A 26,116-nucleotide genomic window follows, 5' to 3' on the forward strand; every position below is an offset into this window, starting at 1 on the left:
AGTAAGAGACAGAGGCAGGATTCAAACCCATGTCTTCTAGCCAGCACTCTACCTACTATATCATTGCTATTTTCCTAAGGATGGAACTGGGTGAAGTGTTTGAAGAAGCACCTGATCAGAGAAAGAGGAGTCAGGAAGAGTTTTCGATTCTTCATCTCTTTGCTCCCCTAGAAGACCCTGAGATGGTGATGCCTTGAGATTTTTATATTTTTTAAACAATGTTCCAGCCCCAGCAGCTGGAAAAAGTTCATTAGTGTAGGGAAAAAATATATTAGCATTGTCCAGTGTGTCTGGAATGGGGGTGCCCTGAAACAAGAAATAGTTATTAAGCATTGGCTATGTGCCAGACTGGAGGCAGTTAGGTGGTGTAGTGGATAGAGCATTGGGCCTGGAGTCATTGAAATCCAGCCTCAGACACTTACTAGCTGTGTGACTCTGAGTAAGTCACTTAACCTTGTTTGGCTCAGTTTCCTCATCTGTCATGAAGTTGGACAGGATTGAAAATGACTGAGCAACATGTGCCAGGCACTGCAGATACAAATATAATATCCCTGCCCTTAAGGAACTTGCACTCTAATCAGGGAAGACAACAAATAAAGAGGAGGTGAACAGGACTAGGGGAGGAAAAGAAAAGGTAACTTTTTGGGGGGCATGAGAGGTGGAAAATGAGTAAGTCCACGGGAGACATCCGCCAGAAAGGTTCAAGAAGAGAGGGAGTCACTTTAACCAGGGGCTGTGACTGGGGGGACTCAAAGAGGGAGTAGCACCAGAGATAGACCCTGTGGGTCTCAATTCCCTTCCTTTTGGGAGGCAATCCATTATAAACATTAGGTTACAATTATAAATGCATGGAAGTGGAAAATAATGATAGTCATTGAAAGGTCCCTAACTTTTCTGAATTCTCCATATTTACCTGTTTTTGTGTTATAATACTTACCAAGGCTCAAACTTGACATCAAAGTAACAACATGATCATTTTTTTAAAGTTTCCTAACACTGGAGGTCTTTAAGCAGTGGTTAGAAGAGGAACCAGTCAATCAACAAACATCTGCAGGCATTTGCTTTTACATCACAGTAGTCTCTGGAAATGTCCTCCCTACCCACTGCCCCACTGTCAGAATTGAATGCTTCCCTGTAATAAAGAAAAACAAGCAAAACCACCTAATATGGTGATGCCCTGTCTGGCAGTGTATACAGCATTCTTCCCTAGTGGCATCAAGAGGCCCCTGTTTCTCACATGGCTTGGACTCAGTGACCTTAGCCTTGAGAGATTAGGTGACTTGCCCAGTGATAGCCAATATGTTTCAGAGGCAGGACTTAAAACTAGTTCATCCCAAGCCAGCTCTTTATTCACTGCCTCTTAATATTTTTCAAATAGAATTGTGTGATTTCCTGTCTCTGCCTCAGTTTCTCCCTATGTAAAATGAAGGGGTTGGACTAGATGGTCGTAAGGTCCCTTCCAGCTCTGAATCTAGGTTCATTTGATCCTAGGAATACTCCCATGGCCCTACTTTTTCTTTCTAGGGAACTTGGGGAAGAAAGTTGTTTTTCTCCCTGCTCGCAATGGACCCAGTAACTCTCATACTTTTCAAGCCATAGACCACTCCGAGGGGTGTTCACCCCTTTCCTCTCCTCCTCCTCTCACTTTCTGTCTTAAGAGAATCTTTCTCCTGGTTAGTTAGATACCTAGTGCTGTTTTTGAGGAGACATCAATGAAAGGATGTCAGGATTGTTAGAAATATAATAAATAAATAATTAGTTCACACAGAGAACAAAGGTACAGACACTGTTTGTTATGTTAGCATCATTGATAAAGGAAGAGACCAACATGCAGAAGCACCTGGGTGAGTGGAGTCTTGGAGCACTTTCCTCAGCCTATGGACTTTCTGCTTTGGTTTGAGAGCAGCTGTCCATGGTGCTGGCTGACTGCCCCCATGATTTCTGGCTTCCACCTGCATGCAGGCTTCTCTCTCTTGACTGTTAGCTTGCTTTAGGCAAGCTCACACTTCTTTGGTCTGGAGAAAAGACCTGGAGAACTTGATTCCTGTCTTTAAACATCTGAATGGGTCATAGCATCCAGAGCTGAAAGAAATCATCTAGTCTATTCCATTTTATAGATGAAGAAACTGAGACCCAGTGAAGTTAGAAGCTGTCCAAGGCTACGGTTTTTCTCACTCCAAGTCTAGTGTTCTTTGCACTATACTATACCACTTTTGTCAAATATAAGAGGGTCTGTCTGTCTGTCTGTCTCTCTCTCTCTCTCTCTCTCTCTCTCTCTCTCTCTTTCTCTCTTCTTGGCCTCAGAGGGTACACCTATAAGTGTGGATGGAAAAATCTGGGAAAAGGGGCAGATTTTAGCTTAGTATAAGGAAGAATTTCCCCAAATTAGAGCTGTCCCCAAAAAATTACTAGGCTGCCAGGTAGTGCTTTTTTAGTTCATTGGATAATAGATTTAGAATCAGAAGGGAGCTTTAAGGTCATCTAGTCCATTCCCATAATTTTATTTATTGTATTTTAAAATTTTATTGATGCCTTCTATGCTTAATTCCATGCGTTGCCCACCCCATGATCCTTCCCTTGTAATAAAGGGAAAAATCCTTTTAATCAAAACCAAGAAACACGAAGACCATATCTGACAAAGTATGAACCATTTCACATCCAGAGAATTAACCTTGGCTTTTGTCCCCCTTTCCCCACCTCAAAAAAGAGATAGTTGAATTTCTGCATCTTTTCTGTGGGGCCAAGAATTAGTCATTTTAATTACATGGTGTTTAGTTTTGGTTTATTCTTTTCAATGCTCTTACTTACAATTGAGGAAATAGAGGGCAATGAAGTTGCATGTTTTGCCCAAGGTCACACATATTTTTCTGACCCTAAGTCCACTGCTTGTTCCAATATAATTCATTGCCTGTTCAAGTGGAAGAGTGATTGGCCTTGTTCTATGGAGCCCCAGAGGGTAGAACTGGAATCAGTGAGTAGAAGTTACGGGGAGGCAGATTTTGGTTCAAGACAAGGAAGAATTTCCCAACAATTAGAGTTGTCCAAAAAGTGGAATGGGCTGCTGCATAATATTGCCTTTTTTTGGTGGGGGTGGTTCATAATGTTATAATTTGGAACTGGAAGGGAACATTGTTTTTGTTCAGTCATTTTTCAGTCATGTCCTGCCCTTTGTGACTGATTTGGGGTTTTCTTGGCAAAGATATTGGAGTGGTTTGCCATTTCCTTTTCTAGTTCATTTTACAGATGAAGAAACTGAGGCAAAGAAGGTTAAGTGACTTACCCAGTCAGTGTCATACAGCTAGTAAGCATCTGAGGCCAGATTTGAATTCAGGTCTTCCTGACTCTAGGCCCAGCACTCCATCCACTGTGTCCAATGGACTCATTTTGTTTATTTAAAAGATTTATTGGTCTTTTGTTTTTACACCACAATCATTTCCACATTACCCCTTCCCCCCAAACATTTAGTGCATTTAGTGAATCTTCCCTGTAACAAAGAAAAAAAGGACAGCCAAAGACGACCAGTGAACATATCAGCTGGGTCTGAGAGCATATACAATATTCCACACCTGTAATCCACCACCTTTCTAACTAAAGGTAGCAGGTGCACTTGCTTGCCTCTTCTCTGTGCCCAAGATTATTCATTATAATTATGTAGAATTAAGTTTCATTTTATTTCTCTATTCCACACCCTCATGGTAATAGATAACATTTATATAGTTCTTTTAAGTTGTGTGAAGTACTTGAATACATTATCTCAATTGATCTTTGTAACAGCTCCATGTGGTAGGTGCTATCATTATACTTATTTTATGGATGAGGAGTTCAAGGGCAAGAGGTTAAGTTATTTGTCCAAGATCACATAGGTAGTAAATGATAGAGCCAAGACTGGGGCATGGTTCTTTTGATTCCAAATCCATTGTACCATGTGATGCCTCAGAAGCTTGATGACTGCTCATTAGGGTTAGGGAATTCATCTTTCGCATAGAGGTTGAATTAGACAATCTGTAAGGATTGCTTTAACTCTAATATTCTAAGACTCTGTTCTCCCAACCCAGACTTGGTAACTATTAACACATAGCCTGGACACCACAATAATTGTTATCTTCCTTTGCCCTTTCTGCCTGTCCCTTCCTAGGGAGACCACACAGTCCTGTGTCTCTCTCTCCTTTCTATGGAGGCTTGGGACAAGGATGTTCCAAACTTTTCCTCAGGGTTCCTTGTGAGAATGTAAGAATCCCCACTATATGAAAGTATTTTTATGTCTAATAGTGGAAGTTCTATATCAAAGAATACGGACATTTGAGCCACTTAATTTGCATAATTTTAAATTGCTCTCCAGAATGGTTGCACTAATTCATACCACCATCAATAATACATTCATGTATCCATCTTTCCTCAATATCTTTCCAACACTGATCGTTCCTGTCTTTTATCATCTGTGACAATTTAGGAGGCAAAACCTTAGCATTGATTCGACTCTTATTATTGTTGATTGGAGCATCATTCATAGTTTGCAGTTGTTCTATTGAGAATCATTTCTTTATATCCTTTGACCACTTATCTTTTGGGGAATGACTATCAAACCCTTATCAGAGAGAGTTATTTGATATAAAGATTGTTTCCTACTTGACCGTCCCTTGATCTCCTTATCCTAGCTGCAGTAATTTTTTTTTTGTTCAAATTTTGTTCAAATTTGTTTTAGTTTTGTGTAATCAGAATTTTTTTGTTTTCTATTTTATAATTGCCCCTTTGTTTAGTTAAGAATTCATCTCCTACCCATAGCTCTAAATGGTATATGATCTACTTCTCTTCTAATTTTCTTTTTGTAGTATGGTCTTTAATATTTGGATCACGTATCCATTTGGAATTTGTAGTGAAATGTGGTGTATGATGCTGGTGCAGGCCTTATTTCTGCCAGATTGCTTTCCAGTTTTCTCAGCAGTTCTTACATGGGGAATTCTTTCCTAGATAATGTTTTCCAAATTTATCGAAAATTGTTACTGAGTTCTATTACTTCTTATTCTCCCTTATCTAGTCTGTTTTATTGATCTATGTTATATTTTATAATCAGTACTAAATAGTTTTGATGGCTGCTATCTTATAATACAGTTGGAGATTTGGAAATGCTATTCGTCCTTCATTCCTACCTTGCCCCCCCCCCAATTATTTTCCTTGACATTCTAGATATGTTGTTACCCAAAATTAATTTTTTGTATCACTTTATCCAGTTCTATCAAACATCCCTTTGCTAGCTTGCTTGGTATATCATTAAATTAAATTTACCTTGGTAGTATTGTCATTTTTATTATACTGACATGGCTCAACCATGAGCACTGGACATTTATCCAGCTATTTAAGTTATTCTTTCTTAAAAGAGCAACTTGTAATTGAATCTATACAAATATCTAGTGTGTTTTAGAAGACTGACTCGCTTTTTAACATAAGAACCATCCAACGATGGAATGAATAGACAGCCATTCGAGGAAGTGAATCTAAGTTGGAAGGGCCATGCAGCCAGAAAGAGTGGAAGCTCTTTGAGGGCAGGAAGTGTTTCCTTTCATCTTTGCATCCCTTAATGCAACACCTGTCACTTAGTAGGGAGTGAACAGATTCTTATTGAGTCATTGACTGATTTGAAAGTTCAACCCACAAGTTAACAGAAATCCTTTGTACAACCAACATTCCTGACAAGTAACCATCCAACCTTTGCAAGAAGACTTCTAGAATGGAGAACCTATCACCTCCTGAGGAAGCCTCCTTTCACTTCTGGATAGCTCTCAGTGTTGGGAAGCTTTTTCTTATTTTCCTTATATCTATCTAGAGGCAGCTAAGTGGATAGAGTGTTGGGCTTTTAGTCAGGAAGACCTGAGTTCAAATCCAGCCCCAGACGTTTACTAGCTGTGTGGCCTTGGGTAAGTCCTTAAGCCTATTTGTCTTAGTTTACTCACCTGCCAAATGGGGATAATAATAATAGCAACTACCTCCCGGGTTTGTAGTGAGGATCATGTGAGGAAAGCAAGCAGAGCTGTGAAAACAAGATCCATAACAGATTGGTTCTGCTTGCTTTCTTCTGCATCAGTTCATACAAGTCTTCCTATGTCAGTTGATCAGTAAATATTTATTAAGCACCTGCTACATGCCAGTCACTGTGCTAAGCATGGATGATAAAAAGAGGCAAAAGATGATCCCTGTCCTCAAGGAGCTTGCCATCTGCCTTTCTCCGAATTTCTCACATTAGTCATTTCCCCCAGTACAGTAATAGTCCATCATGTTCATATACCACAGTTTGTTTAGCCATTCCCCAATCGATGGGCTCCATTTTGTTTCTAATACCTTGTTACCATAAAGAGGGCCATTATGATTGTTTTGGTATATACTGCAGAGACAGTGCAGCTTAGGGGATAGAGAGTTGTCTTTGAAGCCTGGAAGACCTGGGCTCAATGTCATCTCTGACATACATACTTGGGAAACTCTCTACAAGTCACTTCTCAGTGCTGAAGCAACTCTTTTAAGACTATCGAGGTGTAGAGAAGGTACTGATTTGCATTAGTAGAGGGAAATTCCCATATCAATGAAGTCAAAGGTTTAGCAATCCCTTTTTTTGTCTTTTACCTCAGACCCATTCACAGCTCTACCAAATGGTATCAAAAGGCCTGTCTTCTCTCAGCCCCTCTTTTTTAAAAATCTTTTGTCATTTTTGTCCATTTTCTAGGCATGAGATGAAACCTCAGGGTTGTTTGAATTTGCATTTCCTTTATTACTAATTCTATGGAGCAAACGTTCATACGCCTTGTAAGAGTTTGTGGCTCTTTTTGCTTGTTCCTATCCTTTAACAACTAACTTTATCTATAAGGTGTTAGCTTTTTATTAATTCATTTGGTTCTAACCCTATGGGTTAAGCTGAAGAGATGTTGTTATCTCAGCTTTGCATGTGAGGAAACTGAGTCACAGGAATTGGGCAAGGTCACATAGCTAGTTAGAGCCATAGCTGGAGCCATATTTAGTCTTCAGGCTTCTAGCCTTCATGTAGACTTTCCAGTATGTTTTCTGTTATCCTTCCACCCTCAGCTTTTTAATAGGGGAGCCCATTAAAAGGTCACAGATGTCCCACTGTGTGAACACAGTTTGGTTCTCCCATTCCAGTTCCATGGTATTTCCACAAGGGCGGCTGTTGTGTCTTCTCTGATCTCTTTCTTTAGCTGGTATTTCTGTGGTCAGGAGTAAGACCCACATTCGAGAATACCGTATTTCTGATGGGCATCGAATTTTCCCCTAGAGTCAGGGTGCTAAGGACCAGGGAGCACTTTGGTCCTGGGCCTAGAGTAAGTTTTGGTTGGGGTCTCAGTTGTTACTGGAGATGGGACTGCTTGGTCTGTTGAGACCTTTGGGGTTTGTAGGTCAAGCAGGGACTGTTTTGAGTCAGGAGACATGGGTTTGAATGTTTACTAGCTGCGTGTGACCCTGGACAAATCACATAAACCCTCTGAGTCTCAGTTTCCTAATCGGTAAAATGGAATAGCAACATTTGTATTACCTACCTCACATGGCTGGCATGAGGAAAACACTTTCAAAATCTTAAAATGCTCTATGTAAATGGGAGCTACAATGATTAATCTCATGGCAGAGATGTCATCATCTTATTTGGGGGCCATCATCAATTTCATCATCAGCAAACATTTGTTACCTAAATAGGACTGAAACTGAATGTATACCAGTTTGACATGGACATGATTGCATTATTCCTCTTCTCAAGAAGTTTCTGTGGCTCCCTGTAACACAAACTTTTCTGCTTAGCACTCTTTCCAAACATATTTCATATTAATCTTTGTCAAGCTGAATTGACTTACTTACTGCTCCCCATTCACAATATTCTTTTTCTTTTTTTGGAGGCAGTCAGTATTAAATGACTTGCCCAGGTCACACAGCTAGTAAATGTCTGAGGCTGGATTTGAACTGAGGTCCTCCTGATTTCAGGGCCAGGGCCACCCAGTTGTACCAAGCCCCCACCTCCACCCCATTCACAGTATTCTGTCTCTTGCCTCCATGCTCCTTCTGGAGGGATCTCCCTCCTGACTCTTAGAAACCCTAGCTCCATTTAAAGCTCAACTCAAGTGCCCCCTTCTAACAGAGACCTTTCCTCATACCCCTCAGTTGTTAGTGGGATCAGAGAAGTTACTTTGTATCTATCTGGTACTGAGTTTTGGATTGACTTCTCCATTTATTTGTTGTATGTGTCCAGTGGAAAGTACAGTCCTTGAGGACAGGAATGGCTTCATTTTTTGTCTTTGTGCCCTTGTGCCTAGCACAATGCTGGTCATACAAATAGGCCCTTCATGGGTGGAATTGAATTCAAGGAAAAGGTTTGAGGAGGTGAAGAATGTGGAAGATGCAGGGATAAGGAGACAGGAGAAGAAGTGGTTGGGAAGGTAGGGGTAATTTCTCTCCTTTTTTCTCTTCTTCTTTCCTATAGTAAACTCTTCCTTCTTAGCTTCCTCTTCTTCCTCTCTGTTCCTTTCTTCTCTCTTTTCCCCTCTCTCCTCCAGCCCTCCAACCTCTCCATATCTTTAATTGAATCCCTTTCTGTGGGCTCTACTTGGAAATGTAAAAGGTATGAGATAAAAAGGCTAATGTATCCTAATTATAGCTCAGGCTCCGATCGATAATGGCAGCTGGAAGCCCATTGTGAGGCCAGAGTGGAGCAGGCTTTGCCAGGCAGGCGCGCTCACATGCACGTGCACACACAGACACACGGGCTGGGCCGGGCTGTCAACCACACCAGGAGGAGGCAAGAACTGCGGAGCTGGGATCCAGCTTCTGGATAGAGGCTGCCTAGGGAAACTCCTTCCTTCCACCGCTCCCCACTGGGAGAGACGCAAGAAGAGATATTTTGATTCAGAGATGGCAGGTGTGTTGTGCTAGTGGATCAAAATTGGATTGGTTGTGAAAGGGAAGCAAAGAGGGGAGTCTCGTTTTAGTTATAGGTTAGATGAAGTGACCTTTGAGGTTCATTCCAGCTCTGGGATTCTGGGACTCTGGTTTGAATCATGGTTGTGCCACTGATGTGACTTTGGGTAAATCTTGGCTTTGGGCCTCAGTTTCCTCATTTCTCAAATTGCACTAACATCCTCTAAGCTCCCTTCTGGCTTCAAATCCTATAGTCCTATGATGCTGTGAAATACACCCCCACTGCCACCCCCAGAACTCTCCAACTGCCAGGCATTTGGGTTCAGGCCATTCCCTTCTTCCTCTTGCTCTGATGATGTCATTGAATGGGTGCTTTTATCCGTGATCTGAAATGGTTTTTCCTTTTTCCAATCTCAGATGGCCCTTTGCACCTGTCTGTAATTTATTCTTCATTTTACTGTACTCAGCTGTCGAGTCTTTGGATTTTACCTCCAGAACCTCTTGCATATGTTGCCCCTTCTGTCTACTGACTTCACCACCACTTCTTAGGGCCTCATCAGCCCCTCTTACTTGGACTTCCAACTGAATTCCCCACCCCACCCCGCAGCTGCTGTGCTGATATTCCTAAAGCACCCATCTGACCGTGGCATTCCCCTGCTGAGGAAGCTCCCTTTTGCCTTGGGGGGCTAAATGCTTAATCCTCTGACATTTAAACCCTTTGCAGTCTGGTTCCAGCCTGGCCTCCTTGCTGGTCCCTCTAATTGACATTATCTTATTTTTTTATGCCTTTCCACAAAATGTCTCCCATGCATGTATTCCCTCCTTCCCTCTGACTCTGAGATTTCCTAATGGCTTCCAAGGGTCACTTCCTCCATGAGACCTTTCTTGACCCCTCAGCTTGGAGTGCTCCTATCCTCAGATCACTTTTGTACTTCTCTGTGTTGTTTGACCTCTAGTCGAATGGAAGCTTCTTGAGGGGAGGTACTGTTTCAAATGACTGTTTTTGCCTGGTGTTCCCGGTACTTGGAACATAAGGTCCTTTAAAAGTGTTTTTTACTTTAATTTTTTAAAAATAAATTTGTGTTGCTATGTTTTACCTTCACATCACCCAAATTTCCTCGTATATCTCTCCCCTTCCCTTTACTCCTTGCAGAGATCTATCTCTTATAACAAAGAATATTTGGGGAAAAAAGAGGGAGAAAAAAATCAGCAAAAATGATTAAGACATCAAACAAATCTGACAGTATATGCAATGTCACACATCTGAGGATCCTTATCCTCCCTGTCCCTGCAAAGAGATGTGGGCAGGGGGACAGGTATCTTCTCATTTCTCTTCTTTGGGGCCAAGACTGTTCTTTGTAATTTTGCAACATTTATTTATATAATTTTTATTGTTTGGTAGTTATTCTTCCCATTTACTTTGTTCTAGTGATTGTGTGTATTGTTTTCTTGGCTCTGCTTACTATACTTTGCATTAGCTCCTATAAGTCTTCCTATGCTTCTCTGTATTCATTATGTTTTTTACGTCACAAGAATATTCCATCATATTCATGTACAACAAGTTGTTTAGCCATTCCCCAATTCATTGGGTGCCTATTTTGTTTCCGGTTCTTTAGTACCTCAAAAAGGGCTGCTTTAAATATGTAATGAGGGTATTGTGTGCATGGGTAGACTCCATTAGATTGCAAACTTAGCAAAAAAATAAAAAAGATGATGATCTGTACATATGCCAGACACCCATTACAAATAAATAGTTTTCTTTTTTAAACTGTTTTTTCCAATTAATATGCATTTTTTTTCTCTTTTTCCCACACCCCATTCACTGGGGAAACCCCCCCCCAAAAAACCCTTGGTAACAGATTTGCTTAGCCAAGCAAAACAAATGACCATCTTGGTCAAGTCAAAAACTATGTATGTCTCATTGTGCAGCCTGAGTCTATCACCTCTCTGTCAGGCTTCGTCCTGAATTCGCTGCAATGCTGGTTGGTCATTGCGTCAGAGTTCTAAAGTCACAGTAAATTCTTAAGAAATATTTGTTGAATTATATATTATTTCATGCCATATGTAGTACTTTATATAAATCCCGCTGGAAAATCACATGGTATAGCAGAGAGGACCGAAGCTGGTGTGAAGAGAGAGACCTGGGTTTGAATCCCACCACAGGCTCTTGATTAGTTATGTGACCAGAGGCACATTATAAAATGATAGAATTTCAAAGTTGGGTCCTCAGAGGTCGTTTAGACCAAGCTGTACCTGAAGAAAAGCTATTGTCTACCCTACATTTGACATGTGTCATCTGGTCCCTGCTGGAAGATCTCAAGTTAGGGGAAACCCAAGACTTTCTAAGACAGCTTATTTCACTTTTGGACATCTCTAATTGTCTTGACACTGAGTCAAAATTTGTCTCTTGGCCACTTCTGTCCATTTCTCCTGGTTCTTCTCATCCCTTCTGGGCCCATTTGCCCTGTAGAATTTTATCAAGTTCATGAGAAGCCTTTGAATCCTTTGAACTCTTCTCTCCCAAAATGCAAGGGGGATGCCAGACTATTCCTTAATTTCTCCTTCTCTCTCACTAAGTCTGAGATGGAGTGATCACTTTTTCCCCAAGGATTCACCTAGCAGCTACTTCTTCCTCATACTTCTTCCTCCTCCCCAAGAAAACAATACGTACAACCACTAGAACAATGTAAATTGAAAGAGCAACTACCAAACACTAATAAATAAATAAATAAATGAATGAATGAATGAATGAATGAATGAATGAATGAATGAATGAATGTTGCAAAATTACAAAGAACAGTCTTGGCCCCAAAGAAAAGAAATGAGAAGATAGATACCCGTCCCCCTGCCCACATCTCTTTGCAGAGACAGGGAGGATAAGGATCCTCAGACGTGTGACATTGCGTATACTGTCAGATTTGTTTGATGTCTTAATCATTTTTGCTGATTTTTTTCTCCCTCTTTTTTCCCCAAATATTCTTTGTTATAAGAGATAGATCTCTGCAAGGAGTAATGGGAAGGGGAGAGATATAGGAGGAAATTTGGGTGATGTGAAGGTAAAAGATAGCAATACAAATGTATTTTTAAAAAATTAAAGAATCCCAAATAGAATTCCTTTTTATTAGTTTCTGTACCTTGTAAAGGATGAACTTATCATTAGCAAGCCACTGCTTTGATTTTAGCAGAGAGAGACCTCCAACAGAAATACATATAACACTATATCTCCACCATATCATGTCTCTGTGCCGGGTTTGAATTTGTGCTTTGTTTCCTGAACTCACTCATCAATGTTTTCTTTCTGTTCAAGTGGTCTGTAGCATACTGCAGTGACAATATTATTTCTCTTTCCATCTCCATTGATCTTCACATAAATGCTCTTTACCATTTGCCCTCTCTGGTTCCTGTATTTCTTGCATCTGTGCCCTTCTCTCTTCTCATACAGTCCCTACCCTAGCTCAGGCCCTTTTCACAATCTTGACTTGATTATTGTGATGGCTTCCTAGCTGGTCTCCCTGCCTCAGGTCTCCCCCTACTCTGATCCAAACTGCCGAAACGATTTTCCTAAATCACAAGTTTGTCATCCCCCATACTCCAAGACTCCAGTGGCTCCTCATTACTTTTAGCATCAGATGTAAACTCTGCTCTATATGGTATTTAAAGCTCTTTAGAAATATGGCCCCGACACATCACACATTACGTTCTACCATTCACTCTTCAGCCCAGCCAAATTCATCTTCTTGCTGTTCCTCACATACTTTATCTCTCATCTACATACTTTTCTGCTAGCTATCACCCATGCCTATAATTTATTCCTTTCTTATCTCTGCCTCTTGGAATGCCTTTATCCTTCAAGACTTTACTGAAGTAATTCTTTATGAATGAGACATTTTCTTAGTCCCTCCTCTAGTGATTAGTACCTTCCTGCATCCCAATGTTACAGTTTGTTTTGGATGCATTTCATACATATCAATATACTCTCTTCTTGTCTCTCTGTTAGAATGTAAGCTCCTTGAGGGCAGAGACTATTTGGATTTTATCTTTGTAACTATAGCTCTTAACACAGTTTGCTTCATTAATGCTTACTGATTGATTGGATTTTCTCATGAGTATACCTTTTTAATATACAATATAATTTTACTCATTTTACTCCTCCCCCCCTTTACCCATCTTGTTTCTTTTGAATGAGGTATATCCTTACAGAGCCATATTCCAGTCATGAGTCTCATCCCACTAAATCTCAGTAATGCCTATGAGGTGAAATCCTACTTGTCCTCCATGCATTGTACCTTTGTGCACAGACATCTGAGGACATAAGTTTAATTATTGGCTCCTTTCTTGGATCTTGTCTCTTTCAGTATATTTTGACTACTGTTCTTTCTGTATTTTAGCTTTAGCTCTGTGTTAGGTGAGGTAAAATCAGAACACTCTCTGTTCTCAAGGAACTTAACATTTTTTTTTGTAAGGCAGTCGGGGTTAAGTGACTTTCCCAGGGTCACACAGCTAATGTCAAGTGTCTGAGGCTGGACTTGAACTCAGGTCCTCCCGACTCCAGGGCTGGTGCTCTATCCACTGTGCCACCTAGCTGCCCCAGAACTTATACAGTAAGACAAAAAGAGAGTATATCTATATATCTATATATCTATATATCTATATATCTATATATCTATATATCTATATATACATATATATAGATATATATATAGATATATAGATATAGATATAGATAGATAGATATAGATATAGATAGATAGATATATAGATATAGATAGATAGATATAGATATAGATACAAAAGACATTCAAAATAAATGTCGAGTATGTAGGTAGTTTTCCTCTTTCCTTTTGGTTTAAAGTTCTTTTGATTAGATTTGTAGGGCTTCATGAAAATTCTATCTTACTACCTCTCATAGGTGCACTCCATCCCTGGTAAGAAGCTTGTCATTTCTACATTCTGAGCTACATGCAGAATTATTATTTTTTCATTCAATGGCACTTTGTTAAGCATTTACTATAAGAAAAGCATTGTATTAGGAACTGGGAGGAAGAAAAAATTTAGATGAGACAAAGTTTACATGGTCTCTGCCTGCCTTGGAATTTACTGTCTAGTAGAAGGATGCAACAGGTGAAAATTTAGTGACAAAGGTGGTATTTTTGTCTCCATTGCTCATAGAAAGTCAAGAGATTCAGAAGACAAGATCAGATTTGGGAAATGAATAGCTGATTTAGAAGATGATATTTGATCAGTTGATATATTGGTTAGCTTTCCTAAAACTGACTTTTTCTATTTCTTTTAAAATCTTTGTAACAAGGTAGTAAGGGATATATGGGGGGATATATTGAAAAACGAAGGTGGTGTAAAATAGAACATAGCAAGTAGATATGATTTTAAAAAAGAAAATGGTCTCTGAGAATAGAGATTTAGATGTAGCTCAGAATGTAGAAATGACAGACTTTTGATGTTCCTGTTTTCAACAAAATAAAGAAAAAGTATCCCTTTGTGACTTGGGGTTGGCTTAATTGCTCATTAGGGTCATAGAGTTGGAGCTAGAGAGATCATGTAGTCCAATCCTCTCATTTTACAAATGAGGAAACTGAGTCCTAGAGTGAGGAAGTGACTGGCCAAAGGTCACAGAGCTAATAAGTAACAGAACTGAGATTTGACCCTAGTTCTTCTGGTCAGTTCCAATGGAGAACATTCATTATTTTTCTACTACAGGAGTAGTATGAAGGAACAGTCTCTAGGTAGAACCCATTCCTTCATTCTCTGACGACCACAGTTTATGGTGACAATTAAGGACAAGGGGGTACCCAGCAGAGGGAAAAAGGAGAAGCCTTCCCCAAAGAGAAAGCTGCAAATACTTCTAGAACCCTTTGTCTGGGAGCTGAGTTTTGGAAAAATCATTGGACACCTGAGACTTGATTGAGCAATTAGCTTGTGAAGATAGAAGAAGAGGCTATTTATGGAGAGATAAAATAGCTGGCTTTGAGTATCTAAAAGCCTGTCACAAAGAAGGAGGATTAGCTTTGTTCTGCTTGGTCCCAGAAGGCAGAACTCGGAGCTCTGGTCAGTAATTAGAGACAATTGATTGAACATCACAAAAAACTTCCTAATACTGTTATCCCAAAGTGGAACAAGCTGCTTTGGGAGGCTCGTTAATGTAGGTCTTTAAAGTGGAGGCTGGATGATGGTCCCTTTTGGAGGTAGAAGCTGGTCTAACTAGGTGGGACCTGAGATTCCTTTCAACCCTTGAGACTGTGACTTCTGCTGAAGCCCAAGTCTGGGGTGATTCCGGTGGCCAGAAGCTCATGATTCCATGCAGACACCTTTTTTTTTTTTTTAGTTTTCTTTTCCTTTGAGGCTGACCTGGAGGTGAGGGATATGGGAAAATAGGAAGGTGTTTCCCATAGATTCTTTGGGGGCTGAGGCGGTGGTCTGAATTCTGGTCCACCCAATCCAGAAAGTCTTTGTAGGAGTTGAGAAAGTTTGAGATGTTTGGGAAGGAAGATGGCGAGATACCTAAATACATGAAGTAAGTCCAGGGATTGGAGGAGGAGAGTCAGATCATTTATCAGTGTATGGGGTTGGGGTGTATGTGGGGTTCACTAGGATCAGAGGGGAAGGGGGTGCTAGTGATGAGAGATTGAGAAGCAGAATAGAGCAAGGAGACTGGTATGAAAGGGAGAGAATAAAATCAGGTAATTGGTATAAAGTACTTTGTCAACCTTAAGAAAAATGTAGCTACTGCAGAAAGTGCTAAACTTCAAATCAGGAAGATTTGGATTCAAATCCCACCTGAGACACTGGCTGTGTGACCCTAAGTATCACCTCACCTCTCAGCCTCAGTTTCCTTAGCTGCAAAATGGATATAATCATAGCCCCTGTTTGCTGGAGTTATGGCTCACTTGAGATAGTATATATAAAATGTATTGTAAACCTTAAAAGGATAGAGGTAAGGACTGGAAGAGGCCACTGTCAGATGAGGAAACCCTTGCTACCATTGCAGGCTGGCACCTTCTTTACAACTGATAATCTTCAAGAGTTGCCTAGAGCACTGAACACTGGCACAGTCAGCATATATCAGAGATGGGACTTAAACTCTGGCCATTATGTAAATGTTACTTCTCCTTCTCCTCTTCCTTTTCTTCCTCCCTATTAGACTGAAAGTTCCATGAGGGCCAGGACTGTCTTATCTAAGCGTTTATCCCCTCCAGCATCAAGCACAATGCTTGGCACATGGAAGGATGTTTCCAAAATTGAACAGACTTCTGAATCACTCCTCTGGGACAGACTTCGTACCGGGCAATGTGTCCTATTTCTCACCTGAGAAAGTACAAACAGTGTCAGGCTGTCCATGTCCCCTTCCCACTCACCCCCAGGATGCTTTGTCCCTGTTCCAGGGTCCTTATTGGGAAGATTAGAAGGACCAGCCCAGGAACCAGGCAAGGCCAGTAACCAAACAAGGCTTCTTTCAGTTGCTGGTCTCAGAGGGGAGATACTGGGTGTCTGAGCTGATCAGCCAATGGGACTGCATTGGTATTACATCAGCCTTGGAGTATGTTATATAACAAAAGTGTGGAAAAAGGCTTCCGGCACTAACATCAGGAAATCAATCTTACAGATGCAATGAGAGGAAGAAGGGGAGGGAAGTAATAGAAATGGAAGAGAGGAAGAAGGTAAGAGTGGTAGGAAGGAGGAGGAGAGGGAGAGGAGGAGGAAGTAGGAAGAGAGAGAGAAGGGAAAGGAAGAGAAGGTATAGATGGAAGAGGAGAAAATAGAAGGAGTGGAAAAAAGGATAAGGAAAAGAGAAGAGGGAGGATGGTGAGATGGAGAAGGGAGAAAGTAGAAATGTGAGAGGGAGGAGGAAGGGAAAGGGAAGAGGAGAATGGAAAGGAAGAAGAGGGACTGAAAAGAGGAAGATGAAGAGAAGGGAGAAATAGAGGAGAGGAAGAAGGGAAGGGGGCTAGCTAGAGGAGGGGAGGAAGCTGGAAAGGTGAAGGAGGGAGCAGGAGGAAGAAGATGCCTCCTAGAGGAGGCAGAAATGGAGAAGAGGAAAGAGAGAGAAGGGAAGAGGAAGAATGGAAAAGGGGAGGAGGGAGAGGAGAGAAGTCAGAGGAGCTGGGTGTATAGGTATTGACAGCAAAGCTTGTGTGAATAAGGCAGAGCAGTGAGATAATCAGGAACAGGGAGATAGAGTCAGGTCAATTGGAACTCCATCCCTCAGGGATTTTCCTGGATTCTTGCCCCAAACTATCTCACTGTTTCTGGGAAAAAATACATCTAGTTTAGGGCCTATGGATTAATGATCTGTTGGCTCTGATGTCTGTGTTTCCAAGTCCACCCCAGCTAGCTACTCTGAGTTTCCTGTACGCTGCCCTACATTAGGGTTGTAAGCCCCCTTCTGGTACCTCACCTTATCACCAAGGGGCTTGAGCATTTTAAAAACAACATATTAGGGAGTCCTAAAAATTCTTGTCCCCTACTTAAGTTTTTTTTTTTCATGCATAAGTGCCCTGCTTTTATTGCCTTTAAAAAACCTATTCTTTCATTTTTATTGATAGCTTTTGTTTTAATATCATAGTCATTTATGAATATATGCCTCCCCCATCCCTACCCAGTAAGCCATCCCTTGTAATATAGAATAAAAAAAAAGAGACAAAAAGAGCAGTTTAGCCCAGCTAACCAAACTCATGGTCTTCCACCTCTGCAAAGAAGGCAGGGAGGCCCAATTTCTCATCTCTTCTCTGGCTTGCCCCCACTTTTAAAGCCTGGGACTTGGCTGTTAGCCGTCTTCCCCTCTACACTTCTCTCTTCATCCCCAACACACCCTAGCCTGGGATAATGAGCATTCTGTCAGTATGACCCTGCTGTGTGTTCTTAAAACCAAAGAAAATCAGCATTGGGAGGGACCTGAGAGAGATCATCATTTAGACCAGTTGAAGACCAGAGAAGGAAAGTCATTGCCCAGAGGTCACACAGTAAGTAAGTGGACGAGCCAGGATTAGATGCCAAGTCTCCTGCAGAGGTACTTTAGACTCCTAGGTGTATATGTGATACTCCCTTCTCTCTCTCCCTCCCACAGTGTATATGTGTCTTGCAAATTCCTGTGTATTTCATAGGCCATTTTAGAGGGATAAGTGTTTCCTACTGTACTTAAAAGCTACATCCCACAATCTAATCTTGGTTTAAATACTCTCTTGCTTTGGTTCTTAAATATTTTGGTTTGTGTGTTTTTAAATTTTTTTTTAAATGAAGAGAACACATTTTATTGATATATGCTATATTTTGTTCTTACATTTCAGGTATTTACAGATTACTCCCCGTCTGTGAGAGATCTCTTGTAACAAAATAAAACAATTACTTTATCGAAAATGCCTGAAACATTCCACATCTGTGGCACACTTCCCCCCGCCCCGACCTTTCTATTAAAAAATGAACAAAAATCTATTTTCTCTCCTTCCCATCCTTTGACTCATTAGAAAAAAAGAAGAAAAAGCACATTCCTTGTTACAAATGTGCACAATTAAGCAAAAACAAATTCCCTCAGTAGGTTTATACAAACACCTTATGTCTCATTTTGCACCCTTTATCCATTACCTCTCTGTCATGGACACCATGTTTCATCATGGGTCCTCTGGAATCATGAATGGTCTTTGGATTGATTTTTAGTTCTTACAGCTTTCAAAGTTATTTGGATTTTTACAGTGTTGTTGCTATTGTATCAATTGGTCTACTCATTTCATTCTTCACAAATTTTACCTTTTTGATATCACATTTATATGCTACAACTTAGTCATTCATCAGTTGATAGGCATCTCCCTAATTTCCAGTTGTTTGCTACCACAAAAAAGAGCTGCTATAAATATATTTTGTACATACAGGACCTCTTCCTCTTTCTTTAATCTCTTTCAGATATAGACCTAGCAGTCATGTGGCTGGGTCATAGGACATGCACTGTTTGTATATAATTTCAAATTCTTTCTAGAATGATTGTATCCATTCACAAGTCTACAAGGTCCATCAGTATGCCTGCTTCCCCATAGCCTCTCCAACTTTTATCATTTTCCCTTTTAGTCACCTTGGCCACTGTGATATGAGTGGGAGGTAGAATCACTTTAATTTGCATTTTTCTAATTAATGTTAGATATGTAGTGATTTGCGTCTAGTTATACATAATTGTGTATATAAATCTCATCTCCATAACTAAATTGGAGTAAGTTGAAGCCTGAGTTTAAATCCTAGCTCACAGTACTTAAGGTATGACTTTGGACAAATGCCTTATTGTCTCTGATTCTCGGTTTACTTATCTGTATGTAGCATTCCTTGGCTACTCCCAAATTCAGCATGACTGGGGTGATAACTAACCCACGGTGAGCACCAACTGGAAGTGTTACTCTATAATTGAGTATATCAAAGACACAAATCCAATAACTAATCACTTAGTTGAAACCTGAAACAACATCACTTTCAAGGAAAGTAATCCAATGGTAAAACATTTTCACTGCTCATTTACAAGGGGTTCAAATCTCTTACACTGGAGTAAAGTCAAAATCTAATTCCCCTTCAAACCTCTTAAGACTTAGCGTATCAGAAGGACACAATCACTTTGCAACTTACAGTCTATGTAGTGGAAGCTGGTAATGTAGTTCATTCTGCTTTTTGGAGTTTTTCCCAGCAATCCCTCTGGGGACACTGTAGCCATCATCACAGTCCAGACAGGATGCGAGTATTCAGGATGCCATCACTATTTCCCCATGTAGTCATCTCTCTCTCTGTCTCTCTGTCTCTCACTCTCTGTCTCTCTCTCTCTCTCTCTCTCTCTCTTCTCTCTCTCTCTCTCTCTGTCTCTCTGTCTCTCTGTCTCTCTCTGTCTCTCTCTCTCTCTGTCTCTCTCTCTCTGTCTCTCTCTCTCTCTCTCTCTCTCTCTCTGGGCCACAACTCCATGACTTGCTGCCCCCATCCTACCTTCTCAGTTCTCACAACCCTACTTTTCTTACTTGGATTTCCATATTAAGCTCTGTCACACTACTTAGTTCAGGTTCCCTCCATTTCTTCTCTTCATGTGGTTGCCATAATCTCTTCCCCTTCCAAGTATGCCCCACCTCACACATCCGGAACATCCAACACAATGCCCTCCCCACCCCTTTGGAGGTTCTATGTTCTAGAGCTTTCTCCAATGAATAGGAGCTACCTCATCTCACAAGTCTGGATAGCTAGAGTCATCTTAGAGAACTACCATTAAGGACAAAGGCATTCTGCCAATATTATATCCTCCTCCACCCCCTTGGTAAAAAAGAAAATACGAAAATTACAGTCCCTGCAAATTACAATGGGTGTTCGTGTACATTTGTATGAAAACATGAACATTTGATAATTGGCATATAGCACAGTCACATACAGTTTCTCAAATACGTGACATGTATTCAGGCGCATAGTGTATATAGCAAGGTAACATAGGGGAGATCAAACACATAGGTCACATACAGGAGAAAGAACACATCTGGAGTCAAGTTGCAGCTATCTATGTGACTTTGGATGAGTCAACTGTTTTTGGGCCTCAGTCTCCTCATCTGTAAAATCATGAAGTTAGACGCGATGACTTCTTAGGTCCCCTCAAAGGTTTATCCTATATTTAGAGCCAGAAGGGATCTTAGAGAGGCAACCAGGTGGCACAGTAGATAGAGCGCCAGGCCTGGAGTCAGGAAGACCTGAATTCAAATCTGGCCCTAGACACTTACTAGCTGTGTGACCCTGGGCAAGTCACTTCACCCTGCTTGCCTCAGTTTCCTCATCTGTAAAATAAGCCAGAGAAGGAAATGGCAAACCACTCCAGTATCGTTGTCGAGAAAACCCCAAATGGGGTCACAAAGAATTGGATACGATTGAAACAACTGAACAACAAGAACTGATCAGTCAGTCAGTCAACAAACCCAGCACTGGAGGGAATATTATCACTAGATTTCCCATGAAGGAGTTAAGGGGATGGATGGCTCTCTTTCCCCCTACCCTGTAGCTGCTCCTTCTCCTCAGGGAACTTACACTCTAATGGAAGAGACAATGTGTATCTAGGCATCTATCTAGCTATGTCTGTATATCTGTGTATGGCTTTAGCTGCCCAAAGTTGTGAGATGGTGGAGCTGCTATTCAGTGGGACTCTCCCAGAGAGCCTGGAACTGAGCCCAGAGATTGCATGAGGCTGTGATAAGTTAGAAAAAGAAAATGTGAATGGTCCATATATCATATATAGACCAAGATAAATAGAAAACAGAAATCGATCTAGATATCTGCAGATGTATAGGGCTGTGACCTAAATCATCCTGTGTGTTATGTATTGGACCAAGGGATCATGGAGGCAATGTGGGCATAATGACTTTAGAGTCTGAATACATTAAATTCGATTTTAGATTTGCCACTTGCTACCTATATGACCTTGGAGGAGTCCTTTGACCTTTCCTTCCTTCCTTCCTTTCACTAAGAACAGGTTGCTGCCTTCCCACTCTCTTCTCTTAGGGGCATCCTCTTCTCTGCATCAGTGCCTATTGTCTGAACTGGGTTCAATCTTGAGGGACTGTGAGCACTTTAGAAGAATCAGGCCAGGGTGAATTACTTGGCCTGTTAGTGGTAATTCTCTCTGATGCAAGGACTTTCTGTATATGCTAGTCAGCTCCACATGAAGAACTTAGGACCTTTGGACCTATTATGTGAGATGCATACAAAGTAGACATAAAGTAATGTGGTGGGGAGGCCTTAATACTTGTGAGCTGGAGGTACCAGAAAAGGCCTTCTGCAAAGGGTGGTGTTTAAGGAAACCAAAGATTCTAAAAGTAGTCAGGAGGGGAGGGCATTCTGGGAAAGCCAGTGGAAAGTCATGGAGTTGGGAGATAGATATGTATAATGTATGATGAATAATAAATGGTCCAGTGTGATTGGATCACTGCGATGAGAAAGTAGACTAGAAAGACAGGTCAGGGTCAGGACGTGAAGAGCTTTAGGCATGAGTCAAACAGAGGAGTTTATCTTTGATTCTTGAGGATCAGTGACTGGCACATACTGTAGTAATCAGTTGATAGATAGAGGTAATAGGGAGACTATAGTTTATTGAGTTGAGGTGGGGTCAGACCCGTGCACTAGGAAAATCATAGGATTATCATTGAATCATAACTTTAGGGCTAGAGATATTTCTGAGATCATCTCATCCAAGTCCCTCATTTTACAGTTGAAGAAACTGAGGCAGAGAGAGCAAAGGACTCACCCAAGGTCATACAGGTAGTAAAACCTAGAGTCCAACCCGATGTATTCAGACTCTAAAGCCATGGCACCACATTGCCTCCATGATCCTTTGACCCAATACATAACCCATAGGGTGAGTTAGACCATAGCCCTTGAGCTGCAACGGATGTCAGAGGCCATCTGGTCCAACCCCCTTCATTTTACAAGTGAGAACATTGAGGCTCACAGGTAGTGAGAGAGATAGGGTCAGAATCCAGGTGCTTTGACTGCAAATCCGGTGCTCTTTCCCCTGTACCACGTTATCTCTTAGTATCAGGGTGGTATATAGTTGGGCAAATACAGAGGCCATTTGCCATGCTGCATTCCTGGACCAGGTATACATCACACGTACTCCATATTCTGAGGTATAAGCCCCTCTCCTATATGTTAGATTGAGCACTGGATGGATGGTTCTGGGAGCGCTGTTCATTCGGCACCCTCAGCCGCACTGCCCTAGAGTCTCAATCCTGAGTCCGTGGGACTATCATTAACTTTGTCTCCTAGTGAATCAGGCTCTGTGGCCGGCCTTCATGACTGGATAATAATAACTAGCATTTATAGAGCGCTCAAGGGTTTGCAAAATACTATACATATGTTGTCTCATTTAATCCTCTCAACAACCCTGTATGGTAGGTGCTTTCATTATCCCCATTTTACAGATGAGGAAACTGAGGCCACCCATAATAATAATGATAACTAGCATTTACATGGACAGCTAGGTGGCACAGTGGATGGAATGCTGGGCTTGGAGTCAGAAAGACCTGACCTTATATCTGGCCTCAGGCACTTAGTAGCTGGGTGACCCTGGGAAAGTCACTTAACTCTGTTTGCCCCAGTTTCCTCATATGTATAGTGAGCTGGAGAAAGAAATGACAAATCTCTGCAGTATCTTTGCCAAGAAAACCCCAAATGGAGTCAACAAAGAATTGGACATGACTGAAATGACTGAACAGCGACTAGCATTTGTGTAGCATTCTAGGGTTTGCAAAGTGCTAAACATGTGCTATTTCATTTGATCCTCCCAACAACTCTGTGTGGTAGGTTCTATCATTATCCCCACTTTATAGATAAGGAAACTGAGGCTATCCTCCCTTACCTCCCTTCTAGACAGAGGAACTTTTCTACCTGGGGCAGACGTGGCACTGTTCTTTAACCTTCGAAAGAATCCCAATGTATGATTTCCTGACATTGCAGATTGTCCCTGTAAGGATCATCCATATCGTCATCATCATCATCATCATCATCTTTCTCCTCTTCCTCCTCCTCCTCCTCTTCTTTATCACAGCCTCATGCAATTATGCAGCCTCCCAGGGAGAGTCCCACTGAATAGCAGCTCTACTATCTTACAACTTTGGGCAGCTAAAGCCACTCTGGAGAATTTTCATCAAAGAAAGAGTCATATTAGATGGCATAGTGGATAGAGAGCTGGACTTGGAGACAGGAAGACCCGAGTTCAAATCGTGCTTCAGACACTGACTAGCTGTGTGGCCCTGGGCAAGTTACTTAACCATTATCAGCCTCAGTTTCCACATCCATAAAATGGGGACAATAATAGCGCCTATCTATCTCCCGGGGTTTCTATGAGGAACAACTGAGATGTTATTTGTAAAGCACTTTGCAAACCTTAAAACACTATTCAAATGTTAGCTGCTATTAAATTGCATGTAAACCTGGGGGGGGGTAATTTAATTAATTATCTACTTCTCAGGGAGCTTTCCAGTGAAGAAAGTGATTAGTAAGGTTCTTCAAGCCTGTGAATTAATTCTGTCATGGCCTTGACTGTGTCTCCTGTAAAGCCCAGCACACAGCTGAGTACATACTGCCTGTCCTTAAGAAATAGTGATTGATTGATGTGTGAGCTTCCTTAAGGCCACTGTGCTAAGTCGGTAGATGCGGGGGGGGGGGGGGGGGGGGGGTGTTGGGGGTAGAGGATGAGGTCATCACAGGCTACTGTCAGGGTCTAGGGAAGGTAGTGGTATAGTGGAAAGAACACTAACCATAGAGTCAGGGGGCCTGGGTTCAAATCCCGCATCTCTGTGACCTTAGGCAAATCAATTCAACCTCCTTGGGCCTCAGTTTCCTCATCTGCAAAAGGAGAGGGTTCGACAGATGGTCCCTAAGGTCCCTTCCAGCCCTAAATCTATGATCTTAAGGGAATGTTGATGGGCAGTTAGGAAGTGGAGAAGAATATCAGGGCTGGTGTGAAAAGAAAGGGAACTGGGGCTAGAGGTTAAATGCCTACATAATTTTCCTAAAATATATTGCCACTCACTAGCTCAAGAATCTTCAATGACTCCACAATGCCCCCAGAATAAACTGAAGAGTTCATAGTCTTTATAGCAGTTAAAACTTCACAGTTTGGCCCTGGCTCGCCTTCCGGGTTTGTTTCACATTCCTCCTCCTCATACACTTGATATTCTAGTCCAACTGCCCTCCTTCCTGTTTCCTACTCTCTCTTATCTCTGTACCTTCAAACAGGTGCATTGCACTCCCAGGCTGCTCTTCTTTCTCACTTCTGCTCCGAGCCCTAAACGTCATTCAAGGCTCAGAGCAGATGGGCATCTCAGGCTCAACATCTTTCCTGATCTACCCAGTGGTTGGTGCTCTCTCCATCTCCAAATTACCTTGTATTTGTTGGCCTGTAGTAGCTGGGACTACCCTTCACATGTGGATCCTTATAAAAACAACCTTTTTTTTTGGTCAGTGGATCAGTACTCATTCAAGACTGTAGCTCAGAGCCCCCACCTATGTATTTCTTTCACCATCCAACAAGAGAGGGCATTAGTTCAGAGTAAGAGATTTAATCAAACAATGTGCAGCAAATAAGATGACAAGAAAAGATTTCCTCCCACTGCACACATGAAGTACTCTCTGTTCCCAGAGGTTACCGTGCCACCATCGGGAAAAGATACACACATGCAGAACGTGTGTGACTAAGGGAACATGCCAGAGGGCACATATGTAGGGAACAAGTATGAGTAGGTGTGCCTTTATTCACATTTCTTTATTTGCAATTTAAACATTCACATTTTAAAATTTGCAATAAAGACATTCACATTTCCTTATTCCTGTCCTCATTTCTCACCTGGCTGCGCTACTTTGGGACTTCTTTGATTTTCCCATCAAGCCTCTGCAGCTGCACCTTCCCCCTCCTTTCCCCCTTCTTTTGGCAAGTTTTCCTCCTTCATTAGATTGTAAGCTTCTTGAGGGCAGGGACTCTCTTTCTTTTTGCATTTGTATCTCCAGCATTTAGCATAGTGCCTCGCACTTAGTAGGTGCTTAATAAATGTTTGTCGACTGACTTGTGCCAGAGACCTTGTGTTCAGGATATACAACATGGAGGGCAGATACGTGTAGGGGAAAACACGCTGCAGACGTGTGTGGGGTCAAGGTAACCAACTGCTCTGATGCTGTAGAGTTGCTGATATTCTCTAGTGATGTTGCTGTACTGTTTTTCTCGTTGGCGCCTCAGAATTTCATTCCCATTTTGCATTAGGTATTATGTTACCTTCACTGGTCTTCTTTGATGCTTGCTTGTTAAGGGCCTCAGCTGTTCAGGGCCATTTGCTGGGCTCTTTGCTCCCATCTACCAAGGTTTAGTGTCTAGAAAGCCTTTCTGACTAGGCTAGGCTGAAACTTTTTTAGTGTATAACTCTGAGGCTATGAGATACTATCCCTAGCTAGGAACTCCCTCCCCTCCTCAGAAAAAAAGAATAATCCCAGGCTAACATTAATTCTATTCTTTTAACTATTTCTCTGTCCTCTGGTGGTTCCAGACAGCTATCTGACTTAAGGTTAGGAAAATCCCTTCTAACTCCTGTTTAACATCTGAATGTGAGGGAACTTGCATTCCCCCCCAAAAACTGCACAGAGGAGCTAGATGGAGACTGGGGTGATAAAGCCCACCTCACTTATCCTCTTTGGCTGTTGGCATGCAAATAAATTT

General features: G+C 41.5%; 1 protein-coding gene across 5 annotated transcripts in view; it reads left to right on the top strand.

Annotated features, from left to right (window-relative positions):
* The window catches only part of CHD5 (chromodomain helicase DNA binding protein 5), a 157,128-nt gene that overhangs the window by 18,101 nt on the left and 112,911 nt on the right, over positions 1-26,116 (top strand). The gene's annotated exons all lie outside the window — the stretch shown is intronic.

The sequence above is a fragment of the Phascolarctos cinereus genome, unplaced genomic scaffold (genome assembly GCF_003287225.1).
Source record: "Phascolarctos cinereus isolate Bilbo 61053 unplaced genomic scaffold, phaCin_HiC Scaffold_726;HRSCAF=1367, whole genome shotgun sequence".
Lineage (NCBI taxonomy): Eukaryota > Metazoa > Chordata > Mammalia > Diprotodontia > Phascolarctidae > Phascolarctos > Phascolarctos cinereus.